This window comes from Schistocerca americana, chromosome X, assembly GCF_021461395.2.
Source record: "Schistocerca americana isolate TAMUIC-IGC-003095 chromosome X, iqSchAmer2.1, whole genome shotgun sequence".
NCBI classification, from domain to species: domain Eukaryota; kingdom Metazoa; phylum Arthropoda; class Insecta; order Orthoptera; family Acrididae; genus Schistocerca; species Schistocerca americana.
Genome location: NC_060130.1, coordinates 514,502,092 through 514,521,887, shown reverse-complemented (window position 1 = coordinate 514,521,887; position 19,796 = coordinate 514,502,092).

Here is a 19,796-nt window from a genome sequence, read left to right as displayed (position 1 = left end):
TTCCTTCTGCAATAGTGTTTTGACCTGTTTTGTGTACCATGGGGGATCATTGCCATTGCTTATTAATTTATATGGCATAGATCTTTCAACTGTCAGCGATACTATTTCTTTTAATTTAAACCACATCTGGTCTACGCTGTCGCTTACGCCTACAATACTTAAGAACTGGTTGAACAAGTGCCATATCAGAGCCTTCCTTCGTGGACGAGTCACATTTTCTAAAGTTTCTTCCTATAAATCTCAGTCTCGTATCTGCTTTTCCTACTATTTGTTTTATGTGGTGATTCCACTTAAAGTCGCTCTGGATATTTACTCCTAGATATTTTACGGCAGATACTGTTTCCAGCAGTTTCTTATCAACATTGTACTAATACAGTAATGGATTTCTTTTCCTGTGTATGCTCAATATGTTATATTCATTTACGTTCGGGTCAACTGCCAGAGGCTACATCATTCATCAATCCTCAGCAGGTCATTCTGCAAATCTGTACCGTCTTCTGGCTTTGCTACTTTTTTTATAGACAACCGCATCATCTGCGAACAGTCTTAAAGATCATCAGATTCCTTTTACTAGATCGTTTATGTACAATGTAAGCAGTAATGGTCCTATTACACTTACTTGTGGTACTCTGGAAGTTACCTTACATCTGTCGATTTTATTCCGTTAAGAGCGACGTGCTGAGTTCCATCTGCAAGAAAGTCTTTAATCCAGTCGCAAATCTCGTCAGATACTCGATAAGCTCATATTTTTTGATTAAATGGCAGAGCGAGACGCCTTTCTGAAGTCAAGGAATACGGTGTCAACCTAAACGACGTTGTCTACAACGCTATGGATCTCTTGGAGGAACAGTGTGAGCGGAATTTCAGTAGATTTTCGTTCTTCAAAAAAGTCATAATTCTTGAGGAGAAAACATGTTCCATAATTCTACAACAGATTGACATCAACGATATAAGTCTATAATTGTGTGCATCTGTCCTGCAGCTCGTCTTGGAACCGGACACGACCTGCGCTTTTTTTCCAGTCTCTAGGAACTCCTCGTTGCTTCAGCGATCTACGATAAAATGCTGTTGGAAGGGGAGCAAGGGTAGGTGGATTCAGGCCGGGGCTGCGACTGTGACTTGGCACGATGCCACAGAACCTCCGAGACACGGACAGAAGAAACGTTTCGAATATTCCCACAGTTCTTCGAATACAGGATCTCTGAATTTACCCAACGGGGTTTCACGTTAACTACGTCTCTTTCTTCCGAAGATTCTCACGTCAGTTTTCTGTTCATTTATGGCGACCTTTCGTATGGGCTTTACTGACGCGTTGCGACCGTAGTTGCGTGTCTTTGAACTCGTTCGTTGTCGGTTCCAGTGCTTCCAAACACTTGAACAATATTCTAGAACTAGCTGCACTACGGTTTCGTATGCAATTTCTTTTACAGCTAGTACTGCACTTTCGCAGAATCGTTTCAGCAAATGTAAGTCCTCTATTCACCTCTCCTAATTATTTGTTTCTTATGATCGTCCCATTTCATATCATTTCTTAGTATTATGCCCTAAACCTAAATATTTACCCGATACGACCTTCTCAAGATCTTCATCACTTATTTTGCGATCGGATACTTTACAGCTCTTTCACTTTGTGGTAGGTCTTATATCCAAATTACATACATTTAAAGAGACCTGTTATTCATTACACCAAGTGCAAATTTGGACCACATCATCCCTTTATTCCTTATGATCGTTCAACGCCAATACTTTCCTGTACTCATCTGCATCTTCAGTGAGAAGTCTTGCAACTTGGGGATGATTCTGAACCATCGCTTAGACTGGACTGAACACAAACTGCAGTCTGTAAAAAGGTGTCAGGGCCACTTGACTCACTGCAGAAATATAAGGAAGTATCTATTTCCTTTCGAGCTTAAAAGGGAGCTCCCCATACTTGACTATGGTGATGACATTTTCCGAAGAGTTTCGTACGATAGCTCATACATGCTGGAACTGATTGTGAATATTGTGACATATGCTTTTTCGACCGTATCACCCGAGTCTACGAACAATTATCACGGCTGCTTGCCGACAAGCGTAGAAATTATCATACTCTTCGTTTGTTCTATCATTTTCTCAATCATCTAAATCTTTCCAATTGGTATTCAGCTCCTTCACTACTATCCGAACTCCACAGCAGAAATGCTCGCTCTCAACAAAGTAAAATTCTCTGTGTGCCATCACATAACATTGCCATGTTCTCTAAATCATTTTCTTTATCAGGAATCTGACTTTAGACAGTCTTCCTCAAAATATCACAGAAGTTCCATACGAACATCAAAAGACAGCTCCTGATAGAAGTTCCGTGAAAATAGCCATTTCTGCCACATTCTATGCAACTAACTCTCGTCAGTCCCCCTCCCCCTCACCTTTTCCCTTCCACTTGTCAACAGGATTTTCTATTTATGATCTGTTCTTTCCGGAAAGCCACTGTCACTGTCATTTCAATTTTTTCGTTTTCCTTTATTCATGCTACTTCAGACTATACTAAAGATGGCTTCAAAAGTGCTAAGCTATTCTATATCGTTCTAAATACCTTCTACTATTATTATTATGTTCTAAAAATGAAATAACTTGTGTACGCTCTCTTCTCTCTTTCTTTCTTTCCAGTAATTTTTCATTCTTTCCCTTTGTTTCTCTCTTCTTTCTGCCGGCCATATTGCACCTGCATTTTTCTTTTTTCTCTCCTGTTAGCCCCTGAAACCTTTTACTTTTGCTCTGAACCTTTCTCTTTCTCCTACGTCTTCCTCCATTATTTCCATTTGCCTCACGTCTGCTCCAGCTTCCTTTATCCACATCAGTGGTGTTTCGGGGTTTCTGTCAAAAAAGTTTAAAGTTCTATTTGTTATCCTGTTTTGTTTCTGAAAGTATTTGTATGGAGTGTAGTCATGTATGGAAGTGAAACATGGACGATAACCAGTTTGGACAAGAAGAGAATAGAAGCTTTCGAAATGTGGTGCTACAGAAGAATGCTGAAGATAAGGTGGGTAGATCACGTAACTAATGAGGAGGTATTGAATAGGATTGGGGAGAAGAGAAGTTTGTGGCACAACTTGACTAGAAGAAGGGATCGGTTGGTAGGATATGTTTTGTGGCATCAAGGAATCACAAATTTAGCGTTGGAGGGCAGCGTGGAGGGTAAAAATCGTAGAGGGAGACCAAGAGATCAATACACTAAGCAGATTCAGAAGGATGTAGGTTGCAGTAGGTACTGGGAGATAATGAAGCTTGCACAGGATAGAGTAGCATGGAGAGCTGCATCAAACTAGTCTCAGAACTGAAGACCACAACAACAACAACAACAACAACATCCTATTTTCATCTATCCTTTTTAGGTGCCCATAGAATGCAACTGTTCACTTCTTCATCGTGGCTGATATTCGCTCGGTCTTTTCATAAGGTTCTTTATTATGTCTTAATTTTCATTTCCAGTTCTCATATTTTGGTCCCAAGATTTCAAACTCCAAGCACCTTCCCACGCAGTGAAGCGAAGTTTTATATTTACATAAGAAATATATTCCCAGCACCACATCTTTTACAGATCAATAGTGTAATTATTTGTAGTGGTATTGATGAAGTGTGCTTTAAGTTTAAAGAAACTTATATCTAACGTAAATTATGAACTGCGGCATATTAATTAAATGCCAAATAAAACTATACATTTATCAGAATCGACTGTCTTTTGCATTTCCGCAGAAATATCAGCGCCACTGCAATCACTTTCACAGAACTTTTTCGTCACAACGAAGTCTCCAGCGGCTTTCCACAGATTCGGAGCCGGGTACCCGCCGAAATTCTGTATGGCTTTGTATTCCATCGCCATCGTTTTGCGGGAACAAATCTGTTGAAATTCGAATCGGGTGTAGATACCAGAAAAGAAACACTTTCCGAAACCACCCAGGATCTGCGCTGAACACTTTCCCCAGTGGAATCGATACAAACAGATTTAACCTACACAGCGTTTGCAAGATGCTCGTAAATTCTTCAATGATTCTGGCACGTTATTCATGTCGCACTAGAGACACGCATCTCGTGAAAGATTCCCAATCTACTTCATCGACAAATTAATATTTTCTTTTAATTTAAATAACTCCCTTAGACTCAAAACTAACAACAAATATGAACAAATCTCACCCCTCGTTTAATTCCGCGCAGTGAAGCTCCGTACACAAATCGTTACTCCATAGAACAATAAATTATTCCCACAAAAAAATTCTCAGATAAGTAGATAAACATGCATCTGTCTTCCTAGGTAATCATTATTAATTTCCATTTTCCAAATTTCGCCGAGCTCCATGCACCCAAATTTGCGTGACCATAACTTGTAATTTGGAAATTACAACAAACATAAAACCATCTAAAAACTTAAGCTTAGCACATGCATACACATACATATATCCCTTATATACCCTCAAAACCCTAATTTATACGCATACTGTGGACTGATTTTTGACATGATACCGTTCACCAAATAATCGAGTTCTCCGACCTCCTCGCACCCAAATGTGCATCTTAAAGATCTCTTTATAATTCCGCATACCTTGTGCCAAAAAAATCCTTACGTACGAAACAACAAACAAGCTACAATAAATCCTAAAATAAAACATTTCAAATTACCCCTCCAAATAATCTTATAATCTAAACACACATACATTTATTTCTTAACGTACTTTCCCCTTCTTAATGTACAGTCACAATTCTGTCACATTTCTTAATCCTAGAAGTTTTCCTGAAACATGGTATTTGAGTCCGTAGGCATTAGGGTGCGAACATTGTGCCACTATAAATGGCCCATAGTACAGCTCAAACAACTTTTTATTTCTCCATCCACTTCGTTGGACTTTTCTTTCTTTCCTATTTTGTATTTAATAGGTTTGTACCGCCCATCATGCCCTTTCTTCCTTTCCGCTGCCAACTTCTCCATATGGGATTTTACCGCCTGTTCCCTCTCAGCTGCCGACCCAACTTGGCGCTGCGGGAACTCCACAGTTTCCGTTAATAGAAATTTCGGTTTGACGCCCGTCATCACCTCCAAGGGCGAATATCCAGTTGCGTTACTTTTCGCGCTGCTTAGAACATCCTCAAATGATCGTACGTATTCCACTCACTTTGAGTGATTATCTCTCTCGTAAGTCCGACACAGTCGTCCAACTTCTCGCATATACCGGTCGCAAAGGTTACTCGCCGGGTGGTACACGGACATTTTAATGTTTTTTATACCCTGGTAGTTCATAAATTTGTCCCAAACGTTTGATGTAAACTGAGATCCGTTGTCAGATAACAGCATTCCTGGTTTTATTACGTTTTATAAGAAATCCTTCTCTAATTTAGCTATCAGCGTCTTGCTGCTAGCTTTCCGTATCGGATAAAGTTAAATAAATTTTGAAAAGAGGTCCACAACAACAAATATGTACTTCGTACCGCCACGTCTTGTGGGCAGAGGGCCAAAATTGTCAACCGCCAATAATTCTCCTACCTTGGTCGGCACTATACTTTGCATTTCCCCTTGTTGAGTCGTAGTACAATGTTTTACTCGCTGACACCGATCACAGGGAGCCAGCTGTGCGGATACTCGCCTGGCGAGGTTATTAATGTCGATGTATTGCTCTATAAGTTCCTTACACTTCTGGGCCCCGTAACGACCGTGACTTACATGGACGTAATCTATCAGCTGTTCCACATACGAGGGCTATTCGGAAAGTAAGGAACGATAGGTCGCGAAATGGAAACCACAGTCAAAATCAAAACTGTTTTATTTGCAACAGTTAGCTACAACTTCCGGCTACTTATCTCCATAGTCAGCGATCCGACTTAGACGTTTGTCGTAGCGTTGTACCAACTTTCCAATACCCTCGTTATGGAAGGCAGCCGCCAGTGCTTTCATCCAATTCTTTATGGTGGCCCACAGCTCGTTGTCTGTGCCAAAATGTTGTCTTCATAGCCAGAGGTTCATGTGAGCAGAGATGAAACTCCAATTGAAAACGATGTCTTGAAGAAGAAAACTCACGACAGTTATGTAATGTTGGCTGCATAGCTTCAGGCGAAATTACTCGCCAGCCCTTCGTACTTAGCGGGAGATACTATTGTTCTAGGTATCTTTATGTGTTCCCTGTGTGTTCAGAACTAAAAAGGACGATGTAATGTGATCTACGGGCATACTAGAGACACTGTCCAACAGACCAGTGCAAAACTTCATACGATTTTCACTGTGGTTTCATTTCGCGACCGATCGTTCCTTACTTTCCGAATAACCCTCGTATTTGTCTGGAAAGTACGGTCTCCAGTAATCCTTCTTCTCATCTTTTCTGCGAAACAGCACACCCTTGTGGATCTTGAAACAGTGGGGTATTTTTTCGTAGCCCTTGCTGTCAAAGTTGATTTTGATGTTCCGTCCAAGGTCATCATTTAGCGCTCTCCGCATATCCCTGCAGACTGCACGAATTTCCTTTTCCCACGGTACTCCTTTCATGTACAGCAGCTGAAATTCGTTCTTTGTCTCCTCCCCTTCATTGTGTTCCTCTCCAACGGGTTGCCGTGACAGAGCATCGGAAATACAATTCTCGGTCCTTTAATGTAGCGTATCTGGTAACTAAATGGCTGCACGAACATTGCCCAGCGCATCAAACGGTCGTTTAGTATTCTACAGTCTTGCAGAAAGCTAAGGCCCTTATGATCGGATAGCACTGTTACCTCTCTACCTTCCAAATACATACGGAACTTTTTGAATCCATACACGATTGCAAGCAGCTCATTTCTGATATGCTGTATCCACATTCGTGTCTGTTGAGTATGCAGCTGGTGAGCCACACTGCGGTGTTCCATCTTCCAGTCGATTTGTTTTTCTTGGAAGATTTCGCAGCCTATCCCTTAATCTGAACTGTCTGACGACAAACAGAATGTAAGTGTCCTGTCGGGATAATAGAGCAGCTTTCTCGCACGCAGTTTATCGTATATGTTCTGAAGTTCTTTTTCACATTCCTCGGTCCATTTCTAGGATGCATTTTTCTTTAATAATTTACATAAATTTGTTTTATTCATTCCCCATCCCCCAAGAATTTTCGATAAAACCCACATGATCCGAGGTACGATTTTAATTGCTTTCTGTTGGTTGGCCTTTTACAATCCGTGATTGATTTTAGTTTCTCGGTACTCTGTAAAATTCCCTCAGATGTAAGAGTGTGTCCTAGAAACTGAATTTCCGCTCGGACAGTTTCGCATTTGGCACTCTTTAACGTCATTCCACTGGGATGGTCAGACGGGTAAGAAACACATGGACAGTGGTTGGATGGGCGTATTGATAGAGAGAGGGGGAGGAGGAGATGGACAGAAAGAGTGGCAGGAGGACGGAGGGGGGAGGGGGGGATGGACAGAGAGAAGGTCTTGTGGAAATGACACTGAAAGGGGCAAGGAAGAGATGGACTAATAGAAGATTGGAATAAATACATACTCGGGCAACGCCGGGTACTCAGCTAGTAAGGAACACATAAATAGATATAATATTGCTGATCCTATTTGATAAAACGTTTTTGTATAATGAAATGCTGAAAACATTATAGGTCCTGTAACATTCCCATGTCACTTCCGTTGCTGTGGAAAATTCACCGTTTACTATGGAATACTGGATCCTGTTAGTCAAATCTTTCTCGAGTCTGTCGCATATTTGTGGAGATACTCCGTATGATCGTAGTCTAGTTAGTAGTGAATTATTTGGTACAGTCTCTAAAGCTCTACGAAAATCTAAGAAGATGGAATTTGCCTGTTTACGTTGTCACATTACGAGTTGTCAATTCTCATAGCGTGAAATGAGACAGGGAACGTTAACTGCCACTACCCAGTGCGGCAGCCACGTAGGGCTGGCCCCAGTTAAGGAGAATAATTTGTGAGTGTGGTATTTTACCCAATGGGTTCACTCAGTTTAGGTTTAGCGGTTGAAAAAGAAGGAACAGCGATTACAGTGAAAGAAATATAAGATGGATATTGCATTTACAGGGAAATTACGTTACTAACCTTACAAACATAATACAATACAACCAAAAACAGCATAACGCAGCGATGAGACCCGCTCACTGCAACTTTAGGCTTGATTCTGTGGTAGACATTTAAAAGGTACAATTGTTTTTAATTATTAATATTGCACTATACAATATAAATGAATAACAAATAACGTATTGGAGCAATCGCAGCCGATGAAGTGTCAAACGAAAGCTTAGAACGTCATCAAACGCCACAGTAGGCTCCATTTCAAATCTTGCATGTATAGGTTAATTACAAATTTCATGAAACTTGTTTAAAATCTTTGTTCGTAAACGACTAAAAATATTGTAGCAAATGATACAGAATGTGAAAGGCACTCTCTTAAAACCTTGAAAAAAAGTAAATAAATAAGAAACATGGTGCCGTCAAGTTTGGAAAACCGTCGACAGGGGTGTCACTGGCGGTAGTTCCTGAAAATTTCAGCTGCTGACCTGGCACTACTCCACTGGCCACCACAGTCGCCGGACTTGAAGCCTTATGATTTTTTTCTTGTGGGAGCTACATCAAGGATGGTGTTCTTGTTCCACCTCTATGACAGAACCTCTAATACTTTCGACACAAACTGCTACAGTTATTCTTACCGTCTCTTCTAATGTGCTGGAACGGATTTGGGCAGAACTAGACTACCGATCAGATGTGTGCCGTGTGAAGAAGTGCGGACAAATGGAGCATTTATAAACACTACAAAAACTTTGCGAGTAGTTATGTTGTTCCTGTCCAATAAACCCTCCACAAGCTACACGTAGTATGAGGGCAGTATGAGTTACCTACTACCTCACCTAATCGTCCCAGATAATGATTACCTACAGATAACTATGGTGTATGCTTTAAATCGTTATGTATATATAAATGGCCAGTAATAAAAGTTGTATCAAATTTCTGTGGAAATAGGAATAATAAAAAACGTTTCCATGAAATAAAATGCATCGAGAAGGCAGAATGACGCATTTTCTTCAAAGTAGGAAGCTGCCCCACTTCTTAAGTTTTTAACTGTGAATACATAACTGGATATGCGTCCTGAATTAATGACCTGAAAATATTCCCCTTAGTTTGAAATCCGAACCATGAATGAATAACAACGCTTTATGACTACTGTTAATTAGTATTACTGAAACATAAGGTAACCAGCATACTTTCACAGCGCAAGGAGACAACAAATGGGCCATTAATATAAAGTAAATGGAGATAAATTGCAACCAAGGTTTTCAACTGTTCTAACACCATGTACTATAATACCCTGTTGTTAAAAAAAATTAAAGTCAGTGTCAAGCAACCTGATTGGAAAATTATGCGTTTCACTGATCACAAAGTGAAGAAAAGTAGAAATTTCGAGAATTCTTGTTAGTTGCACTGAAATATCTTGGGAAATATATGTTTGGGTTCGGAACTTCACGTATCATCAATATTAAAAAATTACAAAAATCCGATTGCCAAAGACGAAAACATGACTGTAGAGTTTTTGAGTCGCACAGATGCTGTACAACTCGCATATAAATATGTAGCATGAACTTCGTTTATAACTATCAGTTTCCAAGCTGGCCATATTTATTTTGGATTTCAAAGTAGCTGTTTCATATTGTAAACCGGGTCTAAACATTTTGATAATAACTTATGTAATTCTACAGTGGTGAGACTGAAAATATCCGCACCAGTTGTGACTTTGTATCATTATAAAAAACAATAATTTGTGACAAAACAATTTTGGATTTCAACGTAGCTGTTTCATATTGTAAACCGGGTCTAAACATTTTATAATAACTTATGTAATTCTACAGTGGTGAGACTGAAAATATCCGCACCAGTTGTGACTTTGTATTATTATAAACAACAATAATTTGTGACAAAACAATTTTGGATTTGGCTGGTTCAAATGGCTCTGAGCACTATAGGACTTAACTTCTGAGGTCATCAGTCCCCTAGAACTTAGAACTACTTAAACCTAACTAACCTAAGGACATCGCACACGTCCATGCCCGTGGCAGGATTCGAACCTGCGACCGTAGCGATGGCGCGGTTCCAGACTGCAGCGCCTAGAACCGCTCGGCCACCCCGGCCGGCAATTTTGGATTTCAACGTAGCTGTTTCATATTGTAAACCGGATCTAAACATTTTGATAATAACTTGTGTAATTCTACAGTGGTGAGACTGAAAATATAAGCAACAGTTGTGACTTTGTATTATTATAAATAACAATAATTTGTGACAAAACAATTTTGGATTTCAACGTAGCTGTTTCATATTGTAAACCGGGTCTAAACATTTTGATAATAACTTATGTAGTTCTACAGTGGTGAGACTGAAAATATCCGCACCAGTTGTGACTTTGTATTATTATAAATAACAATAATTTGTGACAAAACAAAGTCACAACTGAAGTGAATATTTTTAATCTCACCATGTAGCTGAGTGGCGGATGTTCCGTTAGTAAAATTCTGTGTAGTACTGTATTGTTTATGTAGTGAGAGGTTACCAATAATAGTAACAATTTTCTGTTTCTTTTAATAAAATATACTAGGAGCCTTAAGGCTAAATGGCGGTCATTGTTTCAGCATTTAATATATATTCCATAATGTGTGACGTCACCGAAGGAACGTTTAAGGGTGAGCAGCAGCATGCACGTGGTCTTACAGAAACGACCGTGTGGGTCGCTCTCGTGGTAGTGTTGTGGTTCTACACAATGGCAAAAGGTAGTTTCGTGCCATAGATCTACCACAGACATAAAGTATAGAGGCTACCGGTGCAGAAGTCAGTTTAAGGCGAATATTTGGCACATTATTTCGGCTTATCTTCCACCCTTCACCCACCACCGTCCCCCCCCCCCCCCCCCCCTTGTGAAACACAAACACTTTACACATGGAACTTTAGCGTCTGTTAGGTATCGGCTATCGTGTAATCATGTGAAGGGATCTAAACACAAAATATAGAGCGTGGAGCTGTCATACCGATAACATAAGTGGAGAGAGCTGTGTAGACACGCCGTGAGGCGGTCGCGCTGGGCGATATAGATCCGACGACCATACACATATTACTCCTGATACTAACAGAAATCCTAACATTCTGGAGCGTTTCGCCACGAAAACTTGGACCCAGACGCAACAACCACAGAGCTGAAGTCTTACTGTAGTCCAGTAGTTCTGGAACTAGCGAGTATCGGAGACGAAGCCGGGAAGATGGAAAACTCGCAAATACACTACTGGCCATTAAAATTGCTACACCAAGAAGAAATGCAGATGATAAACGGGTATTCATTGGACAAATATATTATACTAGAACTGACAACACATTCACGCAATTTGGGTGCTTAGATCCTGAGAAATCAATACCCAGAACAACCGCAATAACGGCCTTGATACGCCTGGGCATTGAGTCAAACATAGCTTGGTTGGCGTGTACAGGTGCAGCTGCCCATGCAGCTTCAACACGATACCACAGTTCATCAAGAGTAGTGACTGGCGTATTGTGACGAGCCAGTTGCTCGGCCACCATTGATCAGATGTTTTCAATTGGTGAGAGATCTGGAGAATGTGCTGGCCAGGGCAGCTCTGTATCCAGAAAGGCCTGTACAGGACCTGCAACATGCGGTCGTGCATTATCCTGCCGAAATGTAGGGTTTCGCAGGGACTGAATGAAGGGTAGAGCCACGGGTCGTAACACATCTGAAATGTAACGTCCACTGTTCAAAGTGCCGTCAATGCGAACGAGAGGTGACCGAGACGTGTAACCAATGGCACACCATACCATAACGCAGGGTGATACGCCAGTATGGCGGTGACGAACACAAGCTTCCAATGTGCGTTCACCGCGATGTCGCCAAACACGGATGCGACCATCATGATGCTGTAAACAGAACCTGGATTCATCCGAAAAAATTACGTTTTGCCATTTGTGCACCCAGGTTCGTCGTTGAGTTCACCATCGCAGGCGCTCCTGTCTATGATGCACCGTCAAGGGTAACCGCAGCCATGGTCTCCGAGCTCATAGTCCATGCTGCTGCAAACGTTGTCGAACTGTTCGAGCAGATGGTTTTTGTCTTGCAAACGTCCCCATCTGTTGACTCAGGGATCAAGACGTGGTTGCACGATCCGTTACACCAATGCGGATGAGATGCCTGTCATATCGACTGCTAGTGATACGAGGCCGTTGGGATCCAGCACGGCGTTCCGTATTACCCTCCTGAACCCACCGATTCCATATTCTTCTAACAGTCATTGGATATCGACCAACGCGAGCAGCAATGTCGCGATACGATAAACCGCAATCACGATAGGCTACAATCCGACCTTTATCAAAGTTGGAAACGTGATGGTACGCATTTCTCCTCCTTAGACGAGGCATCACAACAACGTTTCACCAGGCAGCGCCGGTCAACTGCTGTTTGTGTATGAGAAATCGGTTGAAAACTTTCGTCATGTCAGCACGTTGTAGGTGTCGCCACCGGTGCCAACCTTGTGTGAATGCTCTGAAAAGCTAATCATTTGCGTATCACAGCATCTTCTTCCTGTCGGTTAAATTTCGCTTCTGTAGCACGTCATCTTCGTGGTGTAGCAATTTTAATGGCCAGTGGTGTAGTTACACACCGGATCAGGTAAAACTTCCAGGTGGGAGAACCTGTGGAGGAAATTCTGCAAATGTTGACAGAAAGGGAAGTGCACTCGGTTATCGAAAAGCTTACATACGTACTCCACATCCGTGCCTCAAGCTCACCACTGAACCTGACGTAAGGGACTTGCCTGCCCATGGCATCTGGAACCTCATAGTCACCAATCGTAGGACGTGTAGGCTTTGGCAGCGGTATCACGATCCAGCTGAACGCCTATGCTGCGGAGCCTTGAGGAACAGTCGAAACGACTACATGAGGACGGGGGCCGCCGATGGCAAGAAAAAGACATCGGATATGGCAAATATCCAGGAAGCGGAAAGCGCCCACCAGAGAAAATAAGCTATTCCACTGCGAGAACGGTCTCGTATGTGACGATCGAGAAAAGGCGGGTGTTATGCAAAAAGCATTAGAGTCACAATTCAGAACCCATGTCCACGTCAACGACGAGAAAGACAGACAGAAAAGAATAATCACTGGACGAGTGACTCAAGTAGGAAATACGAGGCCAACAACTAAATTTGCGTCCCCTTAGCAATCCGACAGCATGTTCTCTAATTAAGCGTCAGGGAACCACATATCCCCTGGTTCTGACTATAGCTGCACCCAACTCCTACAATACCTACCTCCTCCTGCTATACCATACCTGACAAGCGTGTACAACGCTTGTTTAAACTTGTGAACATTTCCTTTCGACGTGAAAAACTGCGAAGGACGTCACCCCTGCAAGACCGAAAACTGCGGAACTAAGTACCTTCTAACAGGCCTTAGCAAAAGCCTTGTATTAATAATCCTCACTACCCTCTTTCTGTTGCTTGCAAAGAACAGTCTCCTTATGCCTGAGCAGTTTGATCTCTGCGTTGTGCATTCTATTATCCAACAATCTCTGTCTTGATAGAACAGACCTACCTGGCCGGGGCAGAGAGTGAATCAACAAGAGCACTATTCCTGGATATAGAAAAGACGCTTGACAGCACCTGACACGATGAACTCTTCCACAATCTGGACTCACCTAGATGCTTACAGCATATAATCTGGATTATCGACTCCTTTCTTGCACAACGACAGCTTTTCTTAAGAAATGGTAGTCGATCCAGCTATACACGACCGACTGAAGTAGGCGTAACTCAAGATTCGGTCTTAAGCCCTGTCCTGTACGCTGTCTACATGAACGACATTCCTAAACAGGTCCAACGGTGAGATAGCTCTATGTGTCGAAGATACTGCGATATACAACAGCTGTCGCAACCTCTTTTCATTCATCGTAAATTACAGCAGCATCTGGACAAAACTACGCAGAGGTGCATCGTTTTGAGCGTAAAAATTAATCCGATAAAATACCAAGCTATCTATTTCACGACTTAAGTCAAACTCCTAGACTGTCAACTCTCCTTTGGTGACCGGAATTTGCCTAGGCGTGACTCGTTATCATATCTATGCCTCGAAACTTACCGACGTCTTTCCTGACATAAACGCATTGCAAACGCCACTAACAACAGATACGCACTCCTGTTATGACTTTACCCTCTCTTGAGGTGTGAATAATCAACTATGAAAGGCATAATCCTCCTCTGGCGTCAGATTATTCTTCCAGCTATCCTGTATGGCTCGAAAGTATGGTCTATGGCGTCAGGCACCACCCTCAAACGTTTCCAAACCATCCATAATAAAGTACTGAGAATTATCTCAGGTGCTGACACATACGCTGGAAACACAACATTGGAGATCTCTTAGGACAGTCCACCATTTACGCCTTCATCCTAAGTAAATCAATAAGATTTTATGTGCTAACACAAACATCGCTCTACATAATGAATCAAAATTTAGGCAATGAGACTCCTTAATCTTTATATAAACTTCCAAAACTTATTCTAACACGCCACTTTAAAGATACACAAACATTAAACACAGGTAGTTACTCAAACCCATCCTCCAGACAATCATTACCTAGACCACGTTAGTGCTTCCTGAAGTTATACGGGCACAGACCAGTGGCGTGTCAAAATTGAAACCAAATGTAGAGCAAATGAGACCGCGGTCTTTGTTCTTCGGCCTTTTGTCGGTAGCCTGTCGTCGCTGGAAGTTTTCATCTTTGGCGAGTGATACTGAATCGCCACGTGTGTAAGGCGGCAGTAGAGATTGCCTGGGATACAGAGTAGCCACGCCAGTTAAACACTTTAACATTTGTTGGACTTATAATATTTGACGGTGGTTTTATTCAGTGAGCTGGAGCGCAAAACCAACATTAACGTTATCTGTGGGCCCAGATGCAACAAAAAACTTTGTCTATTTCGCTGAAATTAGTCTAATATTGTAACTCACCTATGGCAGGCTTGTTTGCCGGTTTTTGCAGTGATAAATAAGAATAATGAATTTTAATTTTATGCAGCGATTTACAGAGAGACTGTGTTGTCAGATTTTCGAGTGACTTTGCACGTATGTGTTCCGTTTACATTGCTCTGCTGCACTACATTAAATAAGATTTATCTTTGTTTTCATTTTAAATCCTCGGTAGTATAAGGCCACGGTTCATATATATGTGAATCGTTTTCAGTAAATCTTTATTTATTTCAAATGATATTTATTCTGTTGCGGCAACATTATTAAAACCCACAGGATTTATGCATATAGTTTATTTCGCTAAACTACCTACTACATTATAATTATATAGGTGTCATTCGTTAATAAATGCTTCGCTTGTGATATAATAAAGCAATTATTTAATTAATATAAGTATTATTTAAAGATAATTAATTATATTAATTATGTTAATATAATACAATCATAACTATACTTTATATATATATATATATATATATATATATATATATATATATATATATATATATATATATATATATATCTTTTAATACGGTACAAATGGCGTTCGAACGACCCCTATAACAATGAAGTGAGTCAAGCCGACAGTCTACGTCGTACATTGTCCATATCAGGAGCAGATTATACAGCCGCGGTGTTGTTGCAAGACGTCATGTATGAATAAAGCAAGTCGTGCTTCACACGAGCGGTTTTTTTTTCTGACTCCGCTGACCCATTGAGAGAAATTCGTATTCCTCTAGGGAGATCATAAATTTTTGGCTTAGAATATGCTCTATGACTCTCTAACAAATGGATGTGAGCGATATTGGTCTATAATTCTGTACATCTGATCTATTATCGTATTTGTAAACAGGAGTGAACTGACTCTCTTGCTGCCACACTGGACTATTTACTACTAAAACGATTTCCGATAAATATGCGTTAGGAACAGAGGTAATTCCGACACGTGTTGAATGTTAAATCTGAGTCCTTTTTTAGTGAGAGTGTATCAGAATCTGTTTCTGCAATATTCTACGCCTGATACCATGAAACCAAGATGTAGATTTGCCATACTTTAATATTTTGTTTAGAACGTACTTACACAGACCACGGTTTAAAACGTCTTTCAACCTTTAACACAATTGTTCTCCGTTTGACAGCTCTAATGTAAATGTTTTCAGTTCGTCTCTTAAATAAGTTGATAATGACTTGCTGTCAGTTCGGACAAACACAAAAAATATCCTAACTTTCTTGAAGACTGTTTGCCTTTGGTGACCATTGACTGTTCCTGTAATAACAACATAACTGCTAATTTCTCTCTCACGAAAGATACTCTCGTGGCAAAATCTCGTTGCTTAAATACCACATGTAACCTTGTTCTGCGTGAGAAAACCAAGGGAACTCCGTTCTTTTAAAGGGCCAGTAGCCAGTCAGAATTCATCTGGTATGACCTAATTATGGTGTCATGCGTAATACACTGACGAGAAAAAAATCTGAATACCAAGAAACAATGAATTTCCGGGAATAAATTGGTTTAGTTAACTTATTTAAGTCATTAATGCTGCAAGAGCACAGATTAACGTCGAGGTAATCCATTGCAAATATGAAATGCTGGTACGTTATACGAAAAATGTGTGTGTGAAATCTTATGGGACTTAACTGCTAAGGTCATCAGTCCCTAAGCTTACACACTACTTAACCTAAATTATCCTAAGGACAAACACAGACAACCATACCCGAGGGAGGACTCAAACCTCCACCGGGACCAGCTGCACAGTCCATGACTTCAGCGCCTAGACCGCTCGGCTAATCCCGCGCTACATTATACAACCTCGCATTTTAAGAAAACCAGATTTGCATCCTCGTTGTGGTGCTACTAGCGCCGCACTTAGGCAACTGATGTGAAATTAGAACAGACATCATCTTTCAAGTGTAGAAGCACACCAACCAACTTTTGTTTATGTCGCACAGCTCCTTTTTAGTGTTACGATTTTTTTCCGTCAGTGTAACATGAAACACATAGTAACAAAGTACACCCATTACACAGTTTAGTCACGTTAATGTAACCACTGCCTATGTTCAACGTCAACGTGCGAAAACCATTTACAGACGGTATATGGAAGCACTAGCAGTGGAGGGTACATAAAGCGTGTCGGGGAGTGGGGGATGCGGATAACAGTGCATGCGCTGTCGTGATACGGAAACGGAGTGATTTATCTGGCGTCCAAAAATGCATGATCAGCGTTTTCGGGCCAAGGGTGGAATCATTTCCGAAACGGCTAAGTTTGTAAATTGTTCATGTTCCACCGTTCAAAATGGTTCAAATGGCTCTGAGCACTATGGGACTCAACTGCTGAGGTCATTAGTCCCCTAGAACTTAGAACTAGTTAAACCTAACTAACCTAAGGACATCACAAACATCCATGCCCGAGGCAGGAGTCGAACCTGCGACCGTAGCGGTCTTGCGGTTCCAGACTGCAGCGCCTTTAACCGCACGGCCACTTCGGCCGGCATGTTCCACCGTGGTTAAAGTATATCGTGCATGGGAAAATGGCGCTATCCAAAACCGGCGCCGAGGCAACTTTGGTGTGCCACGGGCTGTAGATAACAGTGGTGAACGATGGGTGTGGGTACTTGTATGGGCGAATAGAAGTGCAGGTTTTGAGCAACTGACCGCCCAGATGAATCACAGGGCTACCAACATTGTCTCCTCAACGATCGTTCATCGAACGTTGCTGAGTATGGGTCTCCGTATCAGGCGCCTGGTTCATGCATCCATGCTGACCGCTATTCATCGGCGATGAAGGCTGGAATTTGCATGCCAGTACCGCAACTGGGCGTCCATTTAATGGCGACAAGCGGCCTTTTGAGGTGAATCTCGTTTTTTGCTCCATCCGATAGATGGTCGTTGGCGTCTACGTCATAAAACGTCTGACAGCAGACAACCTGTAACAATCGTCGGAGCGTTATTGATCTAGGAAATGTTTTCGTGGCATTCCCTGAGTAGGAGTGGTCTCTTCATTCTGGAAGGCGCAATGGATCAATAAAGGTATGCATCTGTCCTTGGGACCATTTCCACCGCTGTATGCAGTTTCTTTTCCCTTGTCGCGATGACATCTACCAGCAAGACAATGCAACGTGTCACCCAGGTGGGAGGGTACGTGTGTTGTTCGAAGAGGACCAAGATGAGTTTATCGTGCTCCCCTAGCCACCAAAGCCCCCACCCAGAAGAGAATCTGTGGGACCACCTCGATCGGGCTGTACGCGTCATGGACCCTGAACCGAGAAACCTAGCGCAGCTGGTCACAGCACTGGAATCGGCGTGGCTCCAAATCCTTGTCGGTACCTTCCAGAACTTCATTCACTCTTCTCCTGCACGTCTCGCAGCGATCCGCGCTGCAAAAGGTGGTTGTTCAGGCTTTTTTACAGGTGCTCATATTAATGTGACTGGACAGTGCAGAAGCTGATCGTTACAGCAGAGGACTTCATACTTTATTCTGTATTAGGACTCTCAGTAATTACCAAAAGTACACGGAGCGCTAGTTCGGTAATCTCGTTGGCGTGTTTTGCGATTACGAGTGACCTAAGTATGTTTACGGGAAAATGATATCATGCGGCTTGACCCAGGGCCAACGAGATATACGAGCCCTGCAAAGAACTCGTGACGTCACACTAATCGGCTTCTCCGCCACACTTCGTGAACGCTCGGCTCCTTGAAGGGCCCATGGGGATTGAATATTTAATTGAAAGGGTATCCACTAAAGGTTTTATTTTTGTCGTGTCTTATCGAGAACTGGAATGCATTCAAGCACGCAATCAATAATTATTAAACTCGAAGGAAATAGTTAGTCACTCCCCCCCTCCCCCGGAGACAGCTGCTGGCACTCGTAAGACCTGCAGTGTCACGTGCTGTGACGTACGCGCCACGGCCTGACTTTCCTGTGGGCCTCGGCTTGACTTGCCGCGAGAAATCCGCATTTGCTGGCGTACTTCTGCAACTGTCTTGGGTAACTGTTGTTTGTTCAAAATGGATATTCCATAACCGTGCTGAAAACGTCCGTATTGTCCCCAGAAACGCTAGCAATCGCGACGCAATTGCGTTCCTCCTCTCTTCAGATCAGTAGGCATACATTACGGTAGCGATTAAACACGCAAGTTCAAAAATGGTTCAAATGGCTCTGAGCACTATGGGACTTAACATCTATGGTCATCAGTCCCCTAGAACTTAGAACTACTTAAACCTAACTAACCTATGGACATCAAACAACACCCAGCCATCACGAGGCAGAGAAAATCCCTGACCCCGCCGGGAATCGAACCCGGAAACCCGGGTGTGGGAAGCGATAACGCTACCGCACGACCACGAGCTGCGGACAAACATGCAAGTCAATAGCACCTCTGTTCTAAAAATAAAGTAGACTCTTCAAAAGGGTTGCTGTGCATACACTCTCGCAGTTTTTCATCATTTCTTGCGTACCTTTCCATGTTGTGCTTAACATTCTGCTGATGGAGCCGCAGTTGACGACGAGTAGGGAAGGATTCTGCCACCACCAAGTACACAGTGTGATCCTGTCACTCTAATTATCCTGGAGTTGTTGAACGGAGAAAATAGATATCTAAATGAATTGCACTGACAACTATTTAAAATCAATGTAACCCTTGTGAACGTGTTACATTGTCAGACAAGAGGCATTGCCTCTGTTTCAACTAACGGTGCGTGTTATGATTACTGTACCAATTCCGGTTCTACAACCAAGGAAGTCATATAGAATTTGACCTTTCCTGCCTGGAGAGACATTTTTGTACGTGA